Source organism: Hypanus sabinus, chromosome 6, assembly GCF_030144855.1.
Source record: "Hypanus sabinus isolate sHypSab1 chromosome 6, sHypSab1.hap1, whole genome shotgun sequence".
NCBI classification, from domain to species: Eukaryota; Metazoa; Chordata; class Chondrichthyes; order Myliobatiformes; family Dasyatidae; genus Hypanus; species Hypanus sabinus.
Window position 1 is genome coordinate 132,261,371 of NC_082711.1, and position 25,151 is coordinate 132,286,521.

The 25,151-nt window shown below is 43.6% G+C and overlaps 1 long non-coding RNA gene across 1 annotated transcript in view; it reads left to right on the plus strand.

Moving 5' to 3' along the window:
• The window catches only part of LOC132395077 (uncharacterized), a 73,271-nt gene extending 55,014 nt beyond the window's left edge, over nt 1–18,257 (plus strand). Inside the window, exon 3 of the long non-coding RNA XR_009512515.1 lies at nt 18,148–18,257. This is a non-coding gene — a long non-coding RNA (uncharacterized LOC132395077). The remainder of the gene's footprint in view (nt 1–18,147) is intronic.
• The last annotated feature ends 6,894 nt before the right edge of the window (nt 18,258–25,151 follow it).

Consider the following 25,151-nt stretch of genomic DNA (forward strand, 5'->3'; position numbering starts at 1 on the left):
CAACTGCTGGATGGGACAGTATTTTGGGATTAGCCAGCTATCTAAAATGGAATGAATGAACAAACATTCACCTCTAATATTAACGTTAACATGGAAATATTTCTAATTCTTCACATTCCATTCAGGTATGAGGCCCTCCCTCTGTATTTTTAATGGTTTAACTCGTTTGCAATTACACCCATTTTCAAGCACATGACGTGAACAGCTCTCGATACTGAGAGACGGAGAACTGACTCACATTGACAAGTGTTTCTGGTTTCCTCCCTTCTCGCCACATTTCTTCACCTTGTTACACCTTTCTGCTGTGTCACAGCCCTGCATATAGTGCCCAAATAGAGTCAAAGCGCAGCTGAGCAACACAACAAGGATACAGGCCCTTCAGCCCCCAGTCCATACTGAACACGTTATCCACCCAATTTCAGTCCCTATCACTCCGAGACCCTATACCTATCCAGGTTCCTCTTAAATAATACAATTATACTTGTCACAACTGTTTCCTCTGGCAGCTCATTCCACATACTTACCATCCCCGCGTGAATCCCTTTCAAGATCCCTTTCAAGACTTTCCACTCTCGCCCTTAACCTATGTCCTATCTCCCCTACCCCGGGGTAAGTCAGTTACTATTTACTTTATCTGAGCCTTTCATAATTGCAAACACTTCTGTAAGGTTGCCCACCGGCCCTCAGTTATTCTCCTCCGAAGGTGTGTGGGCAGCAAGGTCATCGGTGGGGAGATGAACCTATCCTGACTCAGGTTCAACTATCAGGGATGGGAACCCTGGTCTATGCGTTTCTTTCTCTAGCTCAATGGCAGTAATCGAAACGGAATGCTGTGGGGTATCAGCTCTGTGGAGAGAAGCAAACGCCTTCAAATAACTGGCCTGGGGTTGCTTAATCAAATGAGCCACACTGCTCAAGGGGCTGCCAGTGTTCGTCTGTGAACCTGGAGACTGGTAATTGACACAGACAGATTGCATTCCCACAAGTAAACAGAAAAATTCTCAGGTGTATCTGTGAGCAGAAGTAAGAACTGCAAAATGCAATCATTTCTTTTGATGTGGGCATGCTGCCAACCACAGATGTATTATTGAGTTTCACATGGGAGTTAGAAAAACGGAAAATAAAATACGATACGCACACTGCAGGTAAAATCACTCAGAAGAAGCAACATCGGACTGCCTGCAATTAAAAACATTAATTTTGATTAAAAATCACAAGTGCATTGCTGGTTACCAATAGGGTACCGGCACTTGCTGAAATGATGGATCAAAACGCATTGCTTCGCAGTTTCAATGGTCCCTGGAAAATGTTTGCCTAATAACCTTCAAAGATATAACTTAATATTCTTTCTGTGTTCCAAATTCTCTTCTGCACTTCCAAAACAATGTTAGAGCGGCTGATAAATGTTGGCGGGGGAAGAAGAAGAAGGAAATGGAGGGGAAAAGAGACCCTGGTAATGAGAGAGAGAACACTTATAGAGCCATGTTATCCAGTGTGGGAACAGGTCCTTCAGTGTCCACTGAGCTCACCCATCAGCCATAGTCCTCCTCTTCTGTCCATGTTCTTATCTAGGTAGCTTTTAGACATGCCTGACTCAACTTCTATTTCTGGTAGCTCATTCCAAATATGTACCACCCATTGCATGAAAAAACTGCCCTTGATGTCCCTTTTAACTCTTGTGCCTTTAGCTTTCTGGCACATACCTGGACCAGCTGGAAGAGGGAACAGTACCTACTCTGATGTCCAACACTGGCTGATGAGTCACCAAAAACAAATCAGTTCCCCGGTCATAGTTTCCATAACTACCTTTGTAACAATGAGTCCTTTCCCCCTATTGTTTGGAATATTTAGTTACTTGCCACAAAGAGTTTCGTATTGTCAAAGGCATCTGAGTAATTATATTCTCTTAAAGCCAGACTCAATCCGAGCCTTGTGTTGCCTTTATGATAATGCTCTCCATTAGGTGACCTGTGTTTGAAACACGTCCCATCGGCAAGGTGACATATGAACTTAGTCTCTCATCCAGGTCTGAACTGCCCAACATTCTTCAATCCCAGCTTTCAGTCTAGCCATCTGAATACAACAGACTGAAATAGCGCGATGACACAACAGCTCAGGAATGGCAATGGCACATTAAGTTACTGATAAACCAGATATTCCTGTTTCTGAGCAAGCGGCTCAATAGAAGGAGGCAGATCACAATTAATCTGTGATTGAAATAAATCCTACAAAATCAAAGTCATCCCAAAATAACCTTGGCAACTTTATATGGTCACAGCACAGAGGCTCATATAGAACGAAGAGAGAGGCTCCCTGAACATTGACGGGCAGAAAGAGACCCAATGTTCTCACCTCCCGATCCATGATGCCACAAACTGTGCACCAAGTATAAGGGCTAAGAGTGTTGTAAAAACAAGCCTGAAGTCTTTGTGTGTCAATGCGAGGAGCATTCGTAACAAGGTGGATGAATCGAATGTGCAGATAGTTATTAATGAATATGATATAGTTGGCATCACAGAGACATGGCTCCAGGGTGACCAAGGATGGGAGCTCAACATCCAGGGATATTCAATATTCAGGAGGGATATACAGGAAAGAAAAGGATTAGCATTGCTGGTTAGAGAGGAGATTAACGCAATAGAAAGGAAGGACATTAGCCTGGAGGATGTGGGATCGATATGGGTAGAGCTGCATAACACTAAGGGGCAGAAAACACTGGTGGGAGTTGTGTACAGGCCACCTAACAGTAGTAGTGAGGTTGGGGGTGGCATTAAACAAGAAATTAGAAATGTGCGCAATAAAGGAACAGTAGTTATAATGGGTGACTTCAATCTACATATAGATTGGGTGAACCAAATTGGTAAGGGTGCTGAGGAAGAGGATTTCTTGGAATGTATGCAGGATGGTTTTCTGAACCAACATGTCGAGGAACCAACTAGAGAGCAGGCCATTCTAGATTGGGTATTGAGCAATGAGGAAGGGTTAGTTAGCAATCTTGTCATGCGAGGCCCCTTGGGTAAGAGTGACCATAATATGGTGGAATTCTTCATTAAGATGGAGAGTGACATAATTAATTCAGAAACAAAGGTTCTGAACTTAAAGAAGGGTAACTTTGAAGGTATGAGACATGCATTAGCTAAGACAGACTGGCAAATGATACTTAAAGGGTTGACAGTGGATATGCAATGGCAAGCATTTAAAGATCGCATGGATGAACTACAACAATTGTTCATCCCAGTTTGGCAAAAGAATAAACCAGGGAAGGTAGTGCACCCGTGGCTGACAAGGGAAATTAGGGATAGTATCAAGTCCAAAGAAGAAACATAAATTAGCAAAAAACAGCGGCACACCTGAGGACTGGGAGAAATTCAGAGACCAGCAGAGGAGGACAAAGGGCTTAATTAGGAAAGGGAAAAAAGATTATGAGAGAAAGCTGGCCGGGAACATAAAAACTGACTGTAAAAGCTTTTATAGAGACGTGAAAAGAAAAAGATTGGTCAAGACAAATGTAGGTCCTTTACAGTCAGAAACAGGTGAATTGATCATAGGGAACAAAGACATGGCAGACCAATTGAATAACTGCTTTGGTTCTGTCTTCACTAAGGAGGACATAAATAATCTTCCGGAAATAGTAAGGGACTGAGAGTCTAGTGAGATGGAGGAACTGAGGGAAATACATGTTAGTAGGTAAGTGGTGTTAGGTAAATTGAAGGGATTAAAGGCAGGTAAATCCCCAGGGCCAGATGGTCTGCATCCCAGAGTGCTTAAGGAAGTAGCCCAAGAAATAGTGGATGCATTAGTGATAATTTTTCAAAACTCCTTAGATTCTGGATTAGTTCCTGAGGACTGAAGGGTGGCTAATGTAACCCCACTTTTTAAAAAAGGAGGGAGAGAGAAACCGAGGAATTATAGACCAGTTAGTCTGACATCGGTGGTGGGGAAAATGCTAGAGTCAGTTATCAAAGATGTGATAACAGCACATTTGGAAAGAAGTGAAATCATCAGACAAAGTCAGCATGGATTTGTGAAAGGAAAACCATGTCTGACGAATCTTATAGAATTTTTTGAAGATGTAACTAGTAGAGTGGATGGGGAGAGCCAGTGGATGTGGAATATTTAGATTTTCAAAAGGCTTTTGACAAGGTCCCACACAGGAGATTAGTGTGCAAACTTAAAGCACACAGTATTGGGGGTATGGTATTGATGTGGATAGAGAATTGGTTGGCAGACAGGAAGTAAAGAGTGGGAGTAAACGGGACCTTTTCAGAATGGCAGGCAGTGACTAGTGGGGTACCGCAAGGCTCAGTGCTGGGACCCCAGTTGTTTACAATATATATTAATGATTTAGACGAGGGAATTAAATGCAGCATCTCCAAGTTTGCGGATGACACGAAGCTGGGCGGCGGTGTTAGCTGTGAGGAGGATGCTAAAAGGATGCAGGGTGACTTGGATAGGTTAGGTGAGTGGGCAAATTCATGGCAGATGCAATTTAATGTGGATAAATGTGAGGTTTTCCACTTTAGTTGCAAGAACAGGAAAACAGATTATTATCTGAATGGCGGCCGATTAGGAAAAGGGGAGGTGCAACGAGACCTGGGTATCATTGTACACCAGTCATTGAAGGTGGGCATGCAGGTACAGCAGGCGGTGAAAAAGGCAAATGGTGTGTTGGCATTCATAGCAAAAGGATTTGAGTACAGGAGCAGGGAGGTTCTATTGCAGTTGTACAAGGCCTTGGTGAGACCGCACCTAGAATATTGTGTGCAGTTTTGGTCCCCTAATCTGAGGAAAGCCATTCTTGCCATAGAGGGAGTACAGAGAAGGTTCACCAGATTGATTCCTGGGATGGCAGGACTTTCATATGAAGAAAGACTGGATCGACTAGGCTTATACTCTCTGGAATTTAGAAGATTGAGGGGGGGATCTTATTGAAACGTATAAAATTCTAAAGGGATTGGACAGGCTAGATGCAGGAAGATTGTTTCTGATGTTGGGGGAGTCCAGAATGAGGGGTCACAGTTTAAGGATAAAAGGGAAGCCTTGTAGGACCGAGATGAGGAAAAACTTCTTCACACAGAGAGTGGTGAATCGGTGGAATTCTCTGCCACAGGAAACAGTTGAGGCCAGTTCATTGGCTATAGTTAAGAGGAAGTTAGTTATGGCCCTTGTGGCTAAAGGGGTGGGGGGTATGGAGAGAAAGCAGGTACAGGGTTCTGAGTTGGATGATCAGCCATGATCATACTGAATGGTGGTGCAAGCTCAAAGGGCCGAATGGCCTACTCCTGCACCTATTTTCTATGTTTCTATGTTTTTAAGTAGCACCTTGAGCCCATTGAAGCTGCAGAGGCGGTCTTTGAAGGTTAATCATCATCTTTTCAAGGGCCAGGAATGTTAGCTGATAAATGTTAGCCCTGCCAGCAATGGCCACAAAGTGCAAGATTGCATTCCCAATGTGGACTTGTTTGTTCATATCTACCTTTAATAGGCTAATTTCTATTGTGTGAGAAGTAAATAGTTCCACCTACAAAAACCTCCGATCAGTCAAAGCCACCTCATTCAGATAGCTTCCACCCTGTATCGTGCATAAAAATTCTGAGAAGTGTGGTTCCCCAAGGCACTGCATCCAGTACAGTGCCACTGTAGATGCTGGCTTGGATCTTAAAGGTACAGGATCCCCTTGCAGCCATATGTAGCAGCGTGGGCATGGCTGCCAAGCAGAACCAAGAAACACGGTTGAAAAAGATGAGAGCTTGCAGTGGGAATAAACAGTGGCCAGGAAGGAGTTCCTCTGAATAGGAGACTGTTGGAGAAACTTCAGGGACAAAGCTAAAGTTGAAGGAGGAAGTGGCCAACATTAGCTCTGCTCTCAGGGGGTATGATAAAGCACCATAAGAAATGAACTGATCTGACAAGGAATGCGAAGCAGACACATTGGTGAAATCAAAGGAAGACAGGCCAGCATCTTTACTTTCTTGGGAGTTTAAAGAGGTTTGGTTTGTCACCAAAACTTCTACAGGTGTACTGTTCAGTGTGTGCTGACTGGTTGCCTCATGTTCTGGTGTGACAGTGTGAATGCATGGGAGCATCAGGAGCTGCAGAGAGCAGTGGACTCAACCCGATGCAGCACGAGCACATCAGTACCAGAAGTACTGCCTCAAGAAGGCAGCACCATCATCCCTGCCAGGCCACCCCCTCACAGTTATCAACGAGCAGGAGTCCCATGCCACTAGGTTCAGAGCAGCTTGTTCCCTTTCTGAGGCTGAAGAGAGCTGGACTTTGCACATCCATACTCACATCATTCTACCGATGCACAGTAGAGGGCAGCCTGACAAGCTGATCACTGCCTGGTTACAGAAAGTGCACTGTGGCAAACAGGAAGGCCCTACAATGGGTAGTCAGAACTGCCCAGCACATCATTAGTACCAGGCTCCCTGCCATCAAGGACATACATATACACAGAAAGGTGCCGGAAAAGGGCCATCAACTCCATAGTCATAGACTGTTGTCCCACTCCCATCAGGAAAGAGTCTATGTATCATCCACATCAGGCCAACCAGATTCAAAAACATTTACTTACCCCAATCACCTCCAGCCACAAACCCATCCCTTCACATCCCCAACCACTACTACTTTATCATTTCCTGTCAGAGTCACCTTATGTACAGACACTCCTATGCATTGTGCTACTTTATGGACGTACAATCAATCTATGTCTGTAAGCTATCTTATGCATTTATATTTATTGTGTTTTTATTATTGTGTGTTTTATCTTGAGACTTTTTACGTGCTGCATCAGATCGGAGTAACAAATATTTCATTCTCTTTTACACTTGTGTACTGGAAGTGCCATTAAACAATCTTCAATCCCTGGAGCTCAAAATGTCAAGGACATTAGATAATTTAGAAAATGATGGTGAATTTGCTCGGGGCTCCACCATTCTATATTCAGTAGAAGTTAGTCGGAAATTCTGTTTGCTTTCTGCTTGATTTTGTTAACTGGACCCCTACCTTATCCTACATCTAAACAAGCTCATCCTAAACTGTATCAAGTCTTGTGCGCCTTTCATTCAAGTTTTCTCTGACTAACAATGGCACCAAACTCTTGGTTCTTAAATTCTTGTCCTTGTTTTCTTATCTTTCCATTGTACTTCCTCTCCCTTCTCTCATAGTTCCTCCATATTCTCAGTTTCCTCCCCTAGGCTGGCAGAAGAACATTGGGAAATCCAACAATTATTTGCAACATTAGTCTTGTTTGTGACAAGTGTAAAGTGGGCAAGTCTCCTCTTCTTCATGTGTACTGGGTTTGTCCTAGTCTAGAGAAATTCTGGAGAGATGTCTTTTCATCCCTATCTCATATTCTTAAGTGCCACTTAGAACCTAATCCTCTGATTGCCATTTTTGGCACCTTGGGTGAGGCAGACATGCATCTGAATTCGACTAAACGTCAAACGTTATCTTTTGCTTCTCTTTTGGCTAGATGCTTGGTCCTCCTCAGGTGGAGAGATGTTCCCCCACCCACCCATGCTCAATGGCTTAATGATATTATGTCCTGTTTGGACCTTGAAAAAATTCATTATTCACTCATCAATTCGGACATAAAGTTTCAAAAGGTGTGGGGACCTTTTCGCGAATACTTTCATAACTCCCTTTTAGATTAAGTCTATTTTCTTTTCCAATTCCTTACCTTCAGCTTTTTTTTCCCCAAGTTTTATTGTTTCTTTGATGGGAATTATATTTTAGTTTTGGTAGTAGGCATTAAAAATATTTTTTCTTATATACTACAGCTCTGTGGGATTAAATGTTCTGATGAATTTTTTTTACATATTGTAATGGTTGGTCTGGAGGTCTGTTGTGGGAGGATGGGGAGGTTACTATCTCTATATGATCTTACTTTGGGTGTTGTTTCCTTATTGTTATGAACTTCATATTTGATATGTGTATTTTGCACTGTATTCATTTTAATTTTGTAGTTTTTTTTGTTTGTCTGTAGCTGTTCTGTAGAAAAGCATAAAAAATTAATTTAAAAAAGTTCCTACTTGAAACCACATTCCTCCTCTGTCCAAATTGGAACTCCTATCCTTCCACAGACTTGGTTTTATAAGTAACTGTGCCGAGAAAAATGAAAATGCTTGCAGTACAAATGTTGCCAAGCAGATGAATTTACTATGCATAATGAATCATGGAGCTCTGACTTTCAGGTTTAATTGGTTGGATTCAGTAAATCTTCTTTAAAATATGCAACAGGCTTGGGCAGTTTAGAACGATAAAGTACTTCTGTAGGGCCCAAGGAACAGTTCAGCGGCTGACATGCGTGCTGTTCACAGTCTCTCCAAGTTATTTGAATTACAGCTCAGTTGAAGATGTGCACTGAGAGTACCATGGTAAACTTGCAGAGAGAAGGAGAATGAGAACAAAAACCGATGGAACCCTTTCAAGTTGCTAGGTAATTAGTGAGGGTAAACACAATGGTGACATTGTGAAGCTGTGTGAGTTGTCCTTCATTTACCATAAGTTAAAGTATTTTACTGAACACTTGAACATCCATGCCAGAAGATGGATAAAGAGGTGTATTTATCAACCAAATTTATCAAGCTCACGCCATGAAATCCTGCAACATTTCTTCCACACAGGCCAGTGAGTGTTCATGACCTTGATCTGGAAAAACCTTTGGGAGATCGTCTTCCATTGTGAAGGATGATGAAGCTCAGAGAAACAGAAGACTTGACATTAAGCCTACAGCCTTAGGCATGCAGAAAACCTTGTAAAATCCTGCCACCATTAAGGGGTTGCAACAAACTGGGGATAGCTTCAAATCAATTCAACACCCAATTAAATGATAGGTGACCAATAGTTTAACCTCGCCTACCAGGCCTGGCTCTCCAATTTCTAATCCCAATACCTGACAAAAATCCATTCATCTGAATTGTGCAGGGTAATGATGGTCTGCTGTCTCACAGCTCCAGTGCCCAGGCTCAACCGTGACCTTTGTTACTGTCAGTGTGGAGTTTGTATGTACTCTCTGTCGTTAGATGTGTATACCTCTGCCTTGATCTATCCCTTGTTCTCTTCCCTCAGCTAAAACAAACCACAATGCAAAGGCAACATGAGTGAATCTGCAGATGCTGGAAATAAATAAAAACACAAAATGCTGGCAGAACTCAGCAGGCCAGACAGCATCTATGGGAGGAGGTAGTGTCGACATTTCGGGCCAAAACCCTTCATCAGGAGTGAAGTAACATGCTTTTGGGATGAGCCATTTTTCATTAGAGTGACACCAAAGCACAAAGAAACGTCATTAGATGCCCATTTAAACCAGAATGACCAGGTGGCCAGCAGCCGTTGCTTCTGCCTCACAGGTCCAGTGCCCTGTCCTCCAGTGGTATCTGTGTGTTTTCATGACTGCATTGGGCTTTCCTTGGTTGCACTGGGTTTTCCCCACATTCCAAAGTCATGCTGGTAGATATATGCTTAGCAACACACGAAGTGTCAAAAATTCAAAGGGAGCGGATGGCTATATCGGAGGGAATGAGCTGTAAGGCCAGAGGGAAACAGGAGAAGGGACTATGACTGATGGATTGCTCTACTGGGAACTGGCATTGACCTGATGAGATAAGGGATGTTCTGGAAGGAAATGGCTGAGGTAGAGACCACCGAGGGGTCAGCAGACCTCAGGTACAAGTGGGAAATACAGGCTTCCTGTAAGTAATAATAATCACTGTCATGGAAGAATGGGACAAGGTGCATGCTGAATGTCTGCCAAGCCCCTAAAACCACTCCAACCCTCCACTTGCCTCTTTTGTCTTTACTATTTCTTTCTGATGGGTTCTGACAACTATGTCCAGCAGGACCTCATAATCTACTTGATTTTATGGGGAAAATGTTAGACCTAATTAATTTGATATCGAAAGTTTTAATAAGACTTTATGGATTAAGTGCATAGGGAAAAGCTGGCATTTTATGAAGGCATTTCTATGAGTTACCACATTTTAATGTTTAACTCACAGGTGCCATTGTCAAATCTGTAGATTGCAGTTCTTTCGTGGCCTTAACCATGATTTCAGACACAGGACTATGCATTTGGCTGCTGGCATGCAGGTCCATTAAAATGTTGCAGCATTTCCTGTGGTGGGAGGTTGCAATTTCAACCTGAATTTCCATTGTCAGAGTCCCTTTAAAGATGTGCAAAATTATATTGGAAAAGCTGGCAATGTGCTTTTTTAATACACTGCTGATAGAGGCTGAGTAGAATACTGTGGCATGTCTCCACACTCTCAGCACAATTGGCTTCATAATGAGTCTGTGTTTTAATACAATTTGAAAAGTGCATCTTCATTGAAATCATTTCCCATATTATTCTTTCAGTGGTATTCAACTCAATGTTGACACGCAAGACAGACGGCAATTTAATCAGCTAAAAACCACAGAGAGAAAGGTCGTTGTCCTTAAATTATTGCCTTGAGCAACCTGCTCCTTTGATAAACCCAGATTTCCCTCCTCCATTTAAGTGATCTTCCTCACAATTACATTAGAACACATCCAACATATCAGCCCAACCTTCTACTTGTGTTTCAGTGCTGGGCTTCAAGGCAGCTCAATTATTAGAAATGGGAGATATCTTTGAAGCTTCAGTTTGCTTCCTTGCATGTTAATCTTAGCTCCCTATGGTTGGTGTAACCAATGAGTAACAGTGTGGATGCAGGCAAATGGCCTACGCAATCTGCATTAAGAGCAAGCCACCTAATCCCAATTCCCCACCTACTGCCAGAGCTCGACACATTCTTTTCTTTCAGATATTTAATCAGCTTTCTCTCCAATGTTGAAGCAGTCCCTATTACTCCCCCCGCAGTGTGTTCTACTCTGCAGCCACTCACTGTGCAGCAATTTTACCTTATGTTCCACTTGTTTGTTCTTTCTAATTACTTTAATCTAATTCCTCGGTTTCCTGATCCCTTCTCCAATGTTCATACTGTCCAAACCCTCATGATTTTAAATAGCTCTTTCAGATGTTATTCATCCTCCCTTCCCCATTCCTGGTTCCAGTTTTGTCTTCTTCCACCTAACACTCATCTGCAACTGTCTCCCAGCTCCACCTGACTGTCTGCCCATTATCTTTCACCTAGCCTCTTGCTCCACCAATTACTGCTCTCTCACCACTACTCCCTCCCTCACCCCGGCTCCCTGTTCATTATACTGGCTGCCTCCCCTCGCCACTTTCTGTCCTGGACATAAGAACATAAGAAATAGGAGTAGGAGTAGGCCATCCGGCCCATCGAGCCTGCCCCGCCATTCAATAAGATCGTGGCTGATCTGTCCGTAAACTCAGCTCCATCTACCTGCCTTTTCCCCATAACACTTAATTCCCTTATGATGTAAAAATCTATCTAAATCTATCTATCTATCTAAGTATATTTGGTGAAGAAGCCTCAACTGCTTCCCTGGGCAGAGAATTCCACAGATTCACCACTCTCTGGGAAAAACAGTTTCTCCTCATCTCTGTCCTAAATCATCCCCCCTGACTCTTGAGGCAATATCCACCTAGTTCAAGTCTCACCTACCAATGGAAACAACTTTCCTACTTCTATCTTATCTATCCCTTTCAAAATTTTGTATGTTTCTATAAGATCCCCTCTCATTCTTCTGAACTCCTGAGAGTATAGTCCCAGGCGACTCAAACTCTCCTCATAGGTTAACCCCTTCATCCCTGGAATCAACCTGGTGAACCTCCTCTCCACTGCCTCCAAAGCCAGTATATCCTTCCTCAAGTACAGAGACCAGAACTGCACTCAGTACTCCAGGTGCAGCCATGCCAGTACCCTGTATAGTTACAGCATGACCTCCCTGCTCTTGAATTCAATCCCTCTAGAAATGAAAGCAAACATTCTGTTTGCCTTCTTAATAACCTGTTGTACCTGCAAGCCAACTTTTTGCGATTCATGCACAAGCACTCCCAAGCCCCTCTGTACAACAGCATGCAGCAATCTTTCACCATTTAAATAATAATCTGCTCATCTGTTATTCCTTCAAAGTGGATGATCTCGCATTTACCAACATTTTATTCCATATGCCGGACCTTGGCCCACTCACTTAACCTATCTGTATCTCTCTGCAGACTCTCCACATCCTCTAGACAATTTGCTTTTCCACTCAGTTTAGTGTCATCAGCAAATTTTGCTACACTACACTCAGTCCCCTCTTCCAAATCATCAACGTAAACAGCTGCGGGCCCACCACCGACCCCTGCGGCAGCCCACTCACTACTGACTGCCAACCGGAGAAACACCCATTTATACCAACTCTCTGCCTTCTATTGGTTAACCAATCCACTATCCATGCCAATACATTTCTTCCGACTCCATGCATCCATATCTTATTTTTAAGTCTCTTGTGCGGCTCCTTATCGAATGCCTTCTGGAAATCCAAGTATACGACATCCACCTGTCCCCTCTATCCACTGCACTCGTTATGTCCTCAAAGAACTCCAGTAAGTTTGTCAAACAGGACCTGCCCTTTCTGAATCCATGCTGTGTCTGTCTAATGGAACCACTCCTTTCTAAACGTTTCGCTATTTCTTCCTTAATGACAGCTTCAAGCATTTTCCCAACTACAGATGTTAAGCTAACTGGCCTACAGTTGCCCATCTCTTTTGCCTGCGTCCTTTTTTAAAAAGTGGCTTGACATTTGCTGTTTTCCAATCCACCGGGACCTGCCCAGAGTCTAGAGAATTTTGGTAAAAGATTACCAATACATCTACTATAAACTCAGTCAATTCCCTCGGCACCCTGGGATGCATCCCATCAGGACCAGGGACTTGTCTACCTTCAGGCCCTCTAGTTTGCTCATCACTACCTCTTTAGTAACAGTGATCTTATCGAGGTCCTCACCTCCCATTTCGTCCATAATATCATTCTTTGGCATATTAGAAGTGTCCTCCACCATGAAGACCAACACAAAATAGTCATCCAATGCCTCAGCCATTTCCTTATCACCCAATATCAATTTCTCCTTCTCGTCTTCCAAGGGACCTACGTTGACTTTAGCCACCTTCTTCTGCTTTATATACAAGTATCCCCTGCTTTACGAATCTTCGCTTTACGCCACTTCGCTTTTACAAAAGACCTACAAAGAGGATTTTTGCTTTTAAGAAAACTTTTCCAGTATAAATTAATGGTTCTTCACTTTACCCCATTTTGGCTTAAGAAAAGTTTCATAGGAACGCTTTACCTTTGTAAAGGTGGGGGGGGGGGGAACACCTGCATTTATAAAAACTTTTGCTATTTCTTTTTATGTTTTGTGCTAATTTACTTTCATACTCTATCTTCCCTTTCCTTATTTCTTGTTTAGTTGTTCTTTGTTGCTTTTCAAATTTTTCCAATTCTCCAGTCTCTTCACTACTCTTTGCAACTTTGTACACATGAGCTTTTAATTTGATACTACCTTTTACTTACTTAGTTATCCAAGTCTGGCTCTCCCCACACTTACTGTCCTTACTTTTGACTGGAATATACTTTTGTTGAGCACTGTGAAAAATCTATTTGAAGGTATTCTACTGTTCCTCAACTGTTCTACCAAATAGCCTGTGCTCCCAATTCACATTAGCCAACTCCTCCCTCATCCTGTTGTAGTCTCCCTTGTTCAAGCATAATACACTAGTTTTAGCCCTAACTATTTCATCCTCCATCTGAATGCGAAATTCAATCATACTATGATCACTCTTTCCAAGAGGATCCCTGACTACAAGATCATTAATCTTACCTGTCTCATTGCACAGGACTAGATCTGAGATAGTATTTTCCCTTGTAGGATCACTAACATGCTGCTCACGAAAGCCATCACAGATACATTCTACGAAGTACTCCTCAAGACTTCCTTGACCAACCTGATTCACCCAATCTATGTGGAAGTTAAAATCCCCCATGACTACTGCTGTTTCGTTCTTACAAGCCTCAGTTATTTCTTGGTTAATTACCTCTGCCACTGCAATTTTTTTATTAGGTGGTCTATAGACAACACCCATCAGTGATTTTTTCCCTTTGCTATTCTTAATCTCTACCCAGATGGACTCAACATTCTGCCCTGTAGATCTTATATCGTCTCTCACAATCACCCTGATCTCATCCCTAATCAAGAGCACCACCCCACCTCCTCTGCCTTCCTGCCTATCTTTCCGTACTACCTGATACCCTTGGATATTTAATTCCCAGTCATCTCCACCTTGCAACCAGGTTTCTGTAATGGCCACTATATCATACTGATCTGTGCCACAAGTCCACTAACCTTGTTTCTAACACTACGGGCATTTAGATAAAGTGCCCTTATACTCATTGTCCTTTTAGAATCCAGTGACCTATGCGATTTTTGCTTTTTATTTTTATGCACTCTACTCTTACTTTTTTCTTCACTAACTCTGGCTTTGGTCTCTGCAAAACTTCCCTCTTCTTTTCTGTGTGGGTTCCCATCCCCTTGCCATATTAGTTTAAAACCTCCACAACAAACAATCTCCCCAGGACATTGATCCTGGCCCTGCCCAGTTGTAGACCATTCGGATGGTACTGGCCCTATCTCCCCTAGAAGCGGTTCCAATGCCCGAAGAATCTGAAACCCTCCCTCCTGCACCACTGCTCAATCCACATATTCATTCTAGCTATCCTGCTAGCTATATCTGGCTAGCACGTGGCACCTGAAGCAGGGTTTCGATCCACAATGTCAGCAATTCCTTTCATCCGGCAGATGCCGCTCAGCCCAGCAGATTGCTGCTTCCTCTGCTCCATATAGAGCAACCTCAGCTCCTCATCCCTGGGATCATCTGTCAACCTCTTCTCCACTCCCTTCAAAGCCTTTGCTCTCTTCCTGAAGTGTAGCATCCCGAACTGGAGACAGTACCCCAATGCAGTGTTTTATAAAGTCCAGCCATAGCTTCCTTGCTCCTGTGGCCCATGTCTCTCTTGTAATGCCCAGAATGTAATCAGCTAATTTGTTCGGCAGATCTTTCTGTGCTAATGTCTCTTTCTGAATTATATCTTCTTCTTAAGCCCATCACCCCTACTGAGGCAAAGGCCACCAACAGCAGCTCACCAGGCTCCTGGGCCAGTCTTTCAAATCGTCCCCTGGTGTACCCCATCTTTGCAGATCCTTCCTTTCCCAGGGATGGGGTCTTTGGAGCTTCTGTTGCTGTTTCTGTGGCTCTGTGTCTTTACCGGTTGTCCAACACTCTTCCTTTCGCAGCTGGGTTTGGGACCATTCCTGGTGCAGTTTCTAAATTATATGCTCTCCTTTGCATTCAAGACTGCAAAACCTAGTTTGAGTGTTACATCTAAATGTGTAGAGATGAACTGTGCTTTTGCGAATGGGCCTCACTTCATGATCCCCTCCCTCAGCAGATGGATGGTGAGCTTCTGCCTTCAAGTACAAGATCTTGTTTTTACAGAATACCCTTAACATGGTATTGAAAGTCAGAATTTAACATCCACCTTTTCATATTGATGACCTAAATCTTGGTCAAAAATATGGTTTTCAGCACTGCTCAGGGGGCATTTATAAAGGAAGGAATTCCAGTTGACAATGGTCATTCTGGACATCATGGAGAGAGTCACGTCGCATGGAGGCAAGCTGATCGTCAAACACCCATCTACATTCATCACCTCCCAGATTCAATTGCTTCCCTGCTCTGCAGGGGTGACTTACCGACCATCCTTTGCTGTGGAAGAAAATCAGAGCATCTGGAATTAGAATTAGAATTTATTTAAAATCTTACATCCATCCTGCAATGTGAGGGAGTAAAATTCTTTGTATTATGACTCTGTTGCAATGTACAGACATGTAAACTTAAAAGACTTGTAGAAAGAAGCTGTCCTGTAGCCTGCTGGTCCTGGCTTTAATGCTGCGATAGCCAGACAGAAGCAGCTGAAACAGTTTATGGTCGGAGTGACTGGTGTCCCCGATGATCTTTCAGGCCTTATTTCTGCACCAACTGCTTAAGTGTCCTCAGTGGAGGGAAGTTCACATCCACAGATGCGCTGGGCTGTCCATTCCAATCTCTGCAGTGTCCAGCGATCAAGATAGGTGCAGTTCCTCTGCCAGGTGGTGATACAGCCAGTCAGGATGCTCTCAATGGTGCCCTGTAGAAGGCTTTGAGGATTTGGGGGCCCATGCTGAACTCTTTCAGTTGCCTGAGGTGGAAGAGATCCTGTTCTGCTTTGTTTTTGGCACCAAGACCCCACATGATCACAGAGAGAATGTGCAAAGTCTACACGACTGTGCTCAAGGTCAGCAACGAGCTCTGGCTATAGGGCTGGAGCTACAAGCTGCACCTTATGCTGCCCAAGTGTGCAAGACTAGACTGGAGAACTGCAGGCATTACGTCTTGGAAGGTTATAGGCTGGAGGGGTTGAGCACGTGAACTAAATCTTGTCCAAATGATCAAAGCAGATTTCTATAAATTGTCTCTCAATAATAACATAGTGGGGAGGGGTTACTATGACATGTAGAGGGTTCATGGCTTAAACAAGAAACAATGCAAACACCAAATAATAGAGCTGGAACTGTATCAAGCTCCAGTATATTATATTCTAGACAGCCAGCGGAATCCTGTGGGCTATTTGTCATCCTGTCACTGGGTTATATTTAGGTCACCCTTTGGGATCTGATACTATAATTTTCTGATGAGTTTATCTTTGAATGCCACCCCGCCCTACATAGCCTGCAGGTAGTGTCTACATATTGAAACTGCCTCTTCTACATAGTTATCCTCTAATCTTGTAAATGAAATCTAATAACCTTGATCAAACTTAGCTGCTGCAGCTGCCAAAACGGAGAAGGGTGTTTAATTGTTATTTGCTAACCAGTTGAAGACAATATATGTTTGTCAGTAAATTAAGATGAAAAAATAATAGGTCCTGGAAATCTGAAGTAAAATCAGAAAATACAAACAGACAGATGGACAGACTGTATTGATCCTGAGGGAAATTGGGTTTCGTTACTGTGTGAAATACACAGAAGGTCAGGCAGTATCTGAGGAGAGAGGATCAGTATCATATTTCAGGTCTGAAATACTTCAGCACCCTGGCTTGAGCTGTGCCTTTATCATTTTGTGTAGTCCAGAACTCGCTAATACCAGGTGGGTGAGGTCTTGGACAGGGAATGGGAACTTCTACAGGCCCCTTTGATTGTTGACTGTTGACTGCTCTGTGTCAAACACACCCCCAAAGGCCAAACTCTTGAACTCCAGGTCATCTGTCTTTGGCTTCCCCCTAAATAAACTGAGAGGGAAGAAATGGACATATTATGTAATGGCTACTATGGAAGCAATAATCTAAAGAAGAGCAACACACACAAAATGCTGGTGGAACACAGCAGGCCAGGCAGCAGCTATAGGGAGAGGCGCTGTCGACGTTTCGGGCCGAGACCCTTCGTCAGGATCTAAGATCTAAAGAAGATCTTTTTACAGGAGTGTCTCCTTTCTTTGTGATGGTCAGTTAACAAGATGATGGTTAATTATGTGCCACTAATGAGGAGAGCCTGCTCTAATTGTGCAGAATCCCAGGGTAAGGCAAGTTTTCAAGAACATGTTTCCCATTGAGTTCTGGCTTTAGGGACACTGAGATAGCAAACAGCGAAGGACTCACACAGGGAGGAATGATTTGATGTGGGCTCCAATGAATTATCCTTTCATACCGATACCTTCCAACAGTAGTGCTCAAATTGAGGAAGGGTTGGATGAAGGAGGTATGTTTGTTGGCTGTGTGACTGGTGGCACAGGTTTTGGATAATAGAAGAAAGATCGGCAAAGATTAGAATTTCTTTCGCAGAGACTCTCTTCCAGTGGCTCTAATGAGCCAGAAATCCTCCATCTGTGCTGCAAAGATTCCAGTCAAACCTCCTTCCCAATGATTGCAGGAAACCAGTTTCCAGAATCTAATTCCAAAATGAGGAATATGGATCCAAAAGCTGGAGGCTGCTGGAGATTCTGAAAATTTAAATTAGAAATATAATAGTACATTATTGAATACATATTGAAGAAGGAAAGTCAGGATAAAAATAAGGGATTATAATTAATTTATATTTTCAGGATTAATGATGTTTTATAATGACTTTCAGTAATATACAATATCAGCCTCCATTTTTAAGGTTTTCTTTCTTGCACTTTTAAAGGAAGCCACTTGGCTCACGTGGTTCATATTCACTCCAGTTCCTGAACTTCACTCCCATGAACTGCCTCGCAGAGTGGTATGTGGTGCTGCTGCCTCGCATTAGGGTCATGGGTCCTTCCCTCATCCTATGGATATGCTGGTAGGTAAACTGACCACCGTAACTTGGCCCTAGTGTATGGGGATGGATGGGGAATGAGGGGGAATTGATGTGTGTGGGAAGGAATAGGTTGTAAGAAGGTAGATGGGGAATGAGCGTGGTCTCAGAGCTGACATAGAACAGATGGGTTGAATGGTCTCTTTTTGTGCTGTAGAAAAACCTGATATGTCCCAAACCCTTCTGTGCATTGTATCTGTGATAGGTTTAACTGCAGTGCTGATGGTGAAGCCCATCCAGGGCAGGGAAATGCTTCAACATTATCTCTAATCATGCCCTTTCTCCTAATTCATTTGCCAGCTTGTTCCCCTTTAAATTTTATTTGTTTGAGTTCTACAGGCAGAATATAAAATATTTGCTTGATTTGACCACTATTCCTACTTTGATACAGTCAGCCAAATGTCAGTCGACATTTCTGAATTCAGATCACTGGGGAGAGCAGAGCTTCGGGGCATCGATGTTTCCATCATTCATTCTATGGGGTTTCTTGTTTCGTGGATATCTGTGAAGAGTACAAATTTCAGGTTGTATACAGTATACATTCTCCGATATTAACTGAACCTTTGACATAGGTATCATAGGGCTCCCCTACCATCCCTGAGGATCTGTACGCAGTGCACCTACCAGGACACTGCAGAGTAACCAGTGCCTACTATAGCCTCACTTCCAGCCAGTGTCCCTCATTACCAAGCGCCTACAGATTCCCCTCAGCATACTTTACTTTCCAGGTAAATAAGATCATGAGGGGGTTGATGGGGTAGATCTCCAGATGCTCCCATTAGTGAATGGACGAAAGAGAGAATTGGACAAACCAACATAGTTACAAGATTAGGAAATTGTCATTGAAGATTGAGGAGTGTAGGAGGTTCCTGCAGATGATTGTGAATCTCTGCAATTCTCTAACCTGGAGGGTTGTGGAGTTTGGATTATTGGGGGTATTTAAGGAGGAAGTAGATATTTTTCTTGAAGGAACAAAGAATTGGAGCCTGCAGGTACAGGCATGGAAGAGGAGTAAAGCCTGATGCAGATCAAGTAAGATCACATTGAATGGAGGGATAGGTTTGAAGGGCTGAATAGCCTTTGCGTGTTTCTATGTTTTTATGTTCTTATACCCTGAATGAGACGCCTTTTCTTCTCAAAGGAAATCTAAAAGGAAAACATAGAAAACAATTTTAAAATTAGATGGAGATTTAGAAGCATCTTTTCACCCAACTTAAACAGTAGCAGAAGTGTGGGGAAAGCCTGAAGGCCTGAGATTTTTTTGACCTACATCAGATTAGTTAGACAAACATTGCTGCAGCATGTACGACAATGGTGACTTTCTTGCTCTACCCATTCTCTCCACCTTTTTATACTGGCTATCTCCCCTCAATCTTTCAGTCTAATCCTGAAACATAGACCGTTTCCTCAATAGGTGCTGCCTAAACTACTGAGCTCCACCAGCAGCTAATTTCAGACTTCCCTTGCTGTCACCTTCCACTCCACCAGCCACGGACAATTCTCCACATTTTCTTCCACCACTGAACTCAGCTTTCCCTCTCCTTCCCACTCAGCATTTTACACGGTCCATTCCCTAAATGATTTCCTGATCCACTCGTCCATTCCCAACCATCTCCTTCTTACAGCTCTTTCCCTTGGCAAGGCAACACGTGTATTTTCACCTCTTCCCTTCCCACCATCTGTGGACCCAAACAGTCCTCCCAGGCGAAGTAGAGATGTATTTTCACATTGTCCAGCCCAGTATAGTGCATTCGGTGTTCGTGTTGTGGTCTCCTTGAACAAACACAGATTGGGTAATTGCTTTTGTGAAAGCAGCCTCAGATGACAGGGGTGGCCCCAAGTTTCCTGATGCCTGTCTCTTTAATTCTTCATCCCGTTCTCACTCTGACCCACTGGTCTGCAGCCTTCTGCACGGTCACAGTGAATCCCAACATAGACTTAATAAACCACACTCCACCTTCCATCTGTGCACAGAATGGCCTTCTGCATTTACTATTGAATTCTGCAGCTCTATTCCTGTCTGTGTCAGTCACTCATCCATGATATGGGCTCAGCTTGTTTATCATTTTTCACTGTTTCTCTCTGGGAGTGGAGCTGTCCTGCATGATCTGCTGAGTATGTGTTCCCACTCTGCATTTGCCAGCTCCTGCATTCTTTATTTCTATGTTCCCTGCTCCTAGTCACTCATTGACTAGATAACCTTGTTTTCAGCTTATCCCCATGGTCACCCAGATTTTATCCAGTCAGAGACGCCCTCCCTGGCTCTTCACAGGCCCTTGCTCATTCTGAACTGTTAAATATGTTTCCTTTCCCACAGATGCAGGCTAACTAGCATTTTCTGTTTTTATAGCTTCTTAGGCAGTCCCTTGGAATTGAAGATGACTTGCTTCCATTCCAGGTTGTAGGTTCTGAGGTGACTGAGAGGTCAATATGGAAGGCCATGGGCCTACAAGACATACCGTAGGAACAGAATTAGGCCATTCAGCCCACCAAGTCTGTGCTAACATTCAATTGTGGTTGATTTACTATTGCTCCTGACTCCTGACTTCTCCCTGTAACTTCTGCTGCTCTTACTGATCAAGAACCTATCAAACTCTTGCTTTAAAAATACCCAGATTTGATCTCTATAGCAATTAATTCCTCCTCATTCCTGTTTTAAAGAGAAGTCCTTTGATTCTGAAGCCATGCCCGCTGGTCTTAAATTCTCCCACTACTGGAAACATCCTTTCCACATCTAGTCCATTCAGGACTTTTGATATTTTGTACGTTTCAATGAGATTCACTTTCATCCATCTCAGCTCCAGTGAGTACTGACCTTGAACTGTCAAAAGCTCTTCATACATTAACTCCTTCTTGATTACAATATATTTCTTATAAAACTCTTCTAGACTCTCTCCAACATCAAGCAACACATCCTTCCTTAGAAATGGGGTCCAAAACTACTCACAATACTTCAAGTGCAGTCTGACCAATGCCTTATAAAATCTCAGCATTACATCCTTGCTTTTATACTCTAGCCCTCTTGAAACGAATGCCATTTATTGACCCTCCACATACTTTTGTACCATCCACAAATATGGCTGCAAAGCCATGAATTATGTCATCCAGCTCATTAACATATCATGTGAAAAGTAGCAGATCCTACACTGGCTCCTGGGGAGCACAACTATACTAGCAGCCAATCTGAAGAAAGCCCCCTTTATTCCCACACTCTGCCCCCTGGCAGTCAGCTGATCTTCTATCCATGCCAGTATCTTTCCAGTAATACCATGAGCTCTTGGCTTGTTTTGCAGCTGTAGGGTTCTCAGATTATTAACTGTAATGTTAACTGTTAACTGCATATATAAAATAGCTTCTCTGTAGCATTATAATGAAATGGCTTCTTTGTAGGTAACTGATGAGGTAGTGCTCTGTTTAGTTAGAATGTTTGGGTTATAATTATTGATAATGGAGGAACTAACCAGTGGAAGCAATGTTGTTCTATCTGTATGTGTGGGAACCTGGAGTCAGTGGCGGGATTTTCGGGAGGAGAACTGAAGAGGAAGGACGTGCTGGATGCGCTCTGGTCGACCACCGAGGTTGGTCCCAGGCGGCGGTTCGAGAACGTCGGAGAAGATCGAATGGTGGACCGAAGGCTTTGATAATTGAGCCCCAACAGTTGTGCATGAATTGACTGAACTCTGATAAGTTTTGGTGCTTTCTTTTCTTTTCTTTTCTTTTTATATTGTATCGCTATTAATGCCTAGTTCCAGAAAGATTTATAAAGTGTACTCTGTAAACGTACATTGTGTGTGTGAGGTTGTATCAGTCTGCATTTCACAGCATCCACACAAACGGGAGACATGGTTTGGTGGGTGGGCGGATTTTCCCGTAGACATACACAAGCGATAGCCCTGGACGTTACACAGCCTTACATGCAGCACCTTGTCAAAGGCCTTCTGAAAATCCAGTACACAACATCCTTTGTGTATCCTACCTGTTAATTCTTCAAAGAATTCTGCAGATACTTCCACAGAAGGTCTAGGAGGTGTTTGATGCAGCAGTCGGGTAGGTTGTTTCTGAGGTAGTGTGTCACCTTTTCCATTTAAGCATGGACATCTGTGTGCTCTAAGTGTGCAGACTGAAGGCTCTCAGCACCGTCCCAAATCCCTCTTCTCCAGATCAGATGTTTGGAGGTGTCAGTGGGGTTTTGGCATTGATTCAAGCAGACTCTAAGAGTATCCTTGAATCTTTCCAGCTGTTTCCCTGCTGATCCCTGGAAATCCCTGCTTCCATGCTTTTCCTTTAAGCATGAGTAAATGTTCCTGCTTCACCGTTATCTTGTAGCCAGGTGAGGTGGGATCTTGCAATGAGTGAAACCTGAGTTACCTTCAGAACAATGTTCTCACCTTCTACAGAAACACAATGTCCTGCAAAGACATGGTAAGTGGTGGCTCTCAGTTAGAACGGACAGCTTCTACCACCAGGATGGTAATATTGCCAACCACACAGACCTGACCTCCACAATAAGACGTGAAAATCAAAACTAATATTGGCCCAAGGACTCTGACATTTTGATCTGTTACTAACTTGACATTGCAGTTGTTTGGCACACTAGACTTTTGTTCATTTGTGTTCAACCAAGTGATCTATTCTTGGGACATTACTTCTCCCTCAGCATCTGTTGAGTTTTAAAAGTTTCATTTATCTTATTTTATATTTTATTTTATTTTATTTAGGATACAACACAGTAACAGGCCCTTCCAGTGCAATGAACCTGTGTCACCCAATCTCACCACGTGACCAATTAACCTAAACCCTGTACAGCTTTGGAATGTGGGAGGAAAGCAGAGCACCCAGTGGAACCTCACATGGAAAAGCAGCCAGTGAGTGAGTGGGCCAGTGAAGGAGTGGAGATTTGAGGCTTTGACTCAAGAGATTCTGGAAGTTTTGGCAGTTGGACTGTGCAATCAAGTCAATCAAGATTTGAATAGCCCAGACTCAGCAGAAAGCAGCTGATTGGGCAATCAGGTGACCAAGCAGTTTGAAAAGCTCAAACAAATAAATAGAGGGTTACCTCAAGCGGAGCGGCCTATGAGTAAGTGGGCCAGTGAAGGAGTGGAGATTTGAGGCTTTGACTCAAGAGGCTTCAACAAGAAGAGGCGGACGATGAGCTTGTTCCCAGTTAGTCTTTACAATGCCTCCTGAGATGGTGATGTGCCTCTCCTGTGAGATGTGGCAGTCTTGGGGGACTCCCCTCTCCCGCAGAGTCACATCTGCCAGAAGTGCATGCGCCTGGGCGATCTGGAAGACCGTGTGAGGAATCTGGAGCAGCAGCTGGATGACCTTCGACTCATAAGGGAGAATGAGGCAGTCATAGATGAGAGCTACAGGGAGGTAGTCACACCTAGGCTGCCGGAAGCAGGTCGTTGGGTGACAGTCCGAGGGGAGAAAGCGAAGGAGAGTAGACAGGTAGTGCAGAGCACCCCTGTAGCCATTCCCCTGAAGTTTACCGTCCTGGATACTGTTGGTGAGGACAACCGACCAGGTGTGAGCCACGGTGGCAGGGCCTCTGGCACTGAGTCTGAGCCTGTGGTGCAGAAGGATGGGACAGAGAAGAGGAGAGCTGTTGTCATTGGAGACTCTATAGATGGGGAGCAGACAGGAGATTTTGCGGACATGAGAAGGAAACCCGCATGGTTTGTTGCCTCCCGGATGCCAGGGTCCGGGATGTCTCTGACCGGGTGCATGACATCATAGTACGAGAGGAAAAGTAACCAGAAGCCATGACACACGTTGGTAGCAACGACATAGGCAGGAAGAGGGATGAGGTCCTGAAGTGTGAGTTTCGGGAACTAGGCAGAAGACTGAAGAACAGGACCTCAAAGGTGACGTTCTCAGGATTGCTGCCATTGCTACGTGATAGTGATGGTAAGATTTGGAGGAGATGGCAGTTGAATGCGTGGCTGAGGAGTTGGTGCAGGGGGCAGGGTTTTAGATTTTTGGACCATTGTGATCTCTTCTGGGGAAGGTGGGATCTGTACAGATTGGATGGGTTGCACCTGAACTCGAGGGGGAGCAATATCCTTGCTGGTAGGGTTGCTAGCATGGTTTGGGAGGGTTTAAACTAATTTGCAAGGGGGATGGGACCCGGAGCGATAGAGCAGTGAAAGAAGTGCATGGAGTAAAGCCAGATCTAACATATAGAGAGGCTTTGAGGAAAGAGAAGCAGAATGAAGGGTGTAAAGGTAGTAAGGTAGAAGGGATAAAGTGCGTGTACTTCAATGCAAGAAGCATCAGGAACAAAGGTGATGAACTGAGAGCTTGGATACGTACATGGAATTATGATGTAGTGGCCATTACGGAGACTTGGCTGGCACCAGGGCTGGAATGGGTTCTCAATATTCCTGGATTTCAGTGATTTAAAAGGGATGGTGGGGGGAAGGGGAAGAGGGGTGGCATTACTGGTCAGGGATACTATTACAGCTACAGAAAGGGTGGGTAATATAGCAGGATCCTCTTTTGAGTCAGTATGGGTTGAAGTCAGGAACAGGAAGGGAGCAGTTACTCTACTGGGGGTATTCTATAGGCCCCCTGGTAGCAGCAGAAATACCGAGGAGCAGATTGGGAGGCAGATTTTGGAAAGGTGCAAAAATAACAGGGTTGCTATCATGGGTGACTTTAACTTCCCTAATATTGATTGGCACTTGATTAGTTCCAAGGGTTTAGATGGGGCAGAGTTTGTTAAGTGTGTCCAGGATGGATTCCTGTCACAGTATGTTGACAGACTGACTAGGGGGAATGCCATACTAGATCTAGTATTAGGTAACGAACCAGGTCAGGTCACAGATTTGTCAGTAGGTGAGCATCTG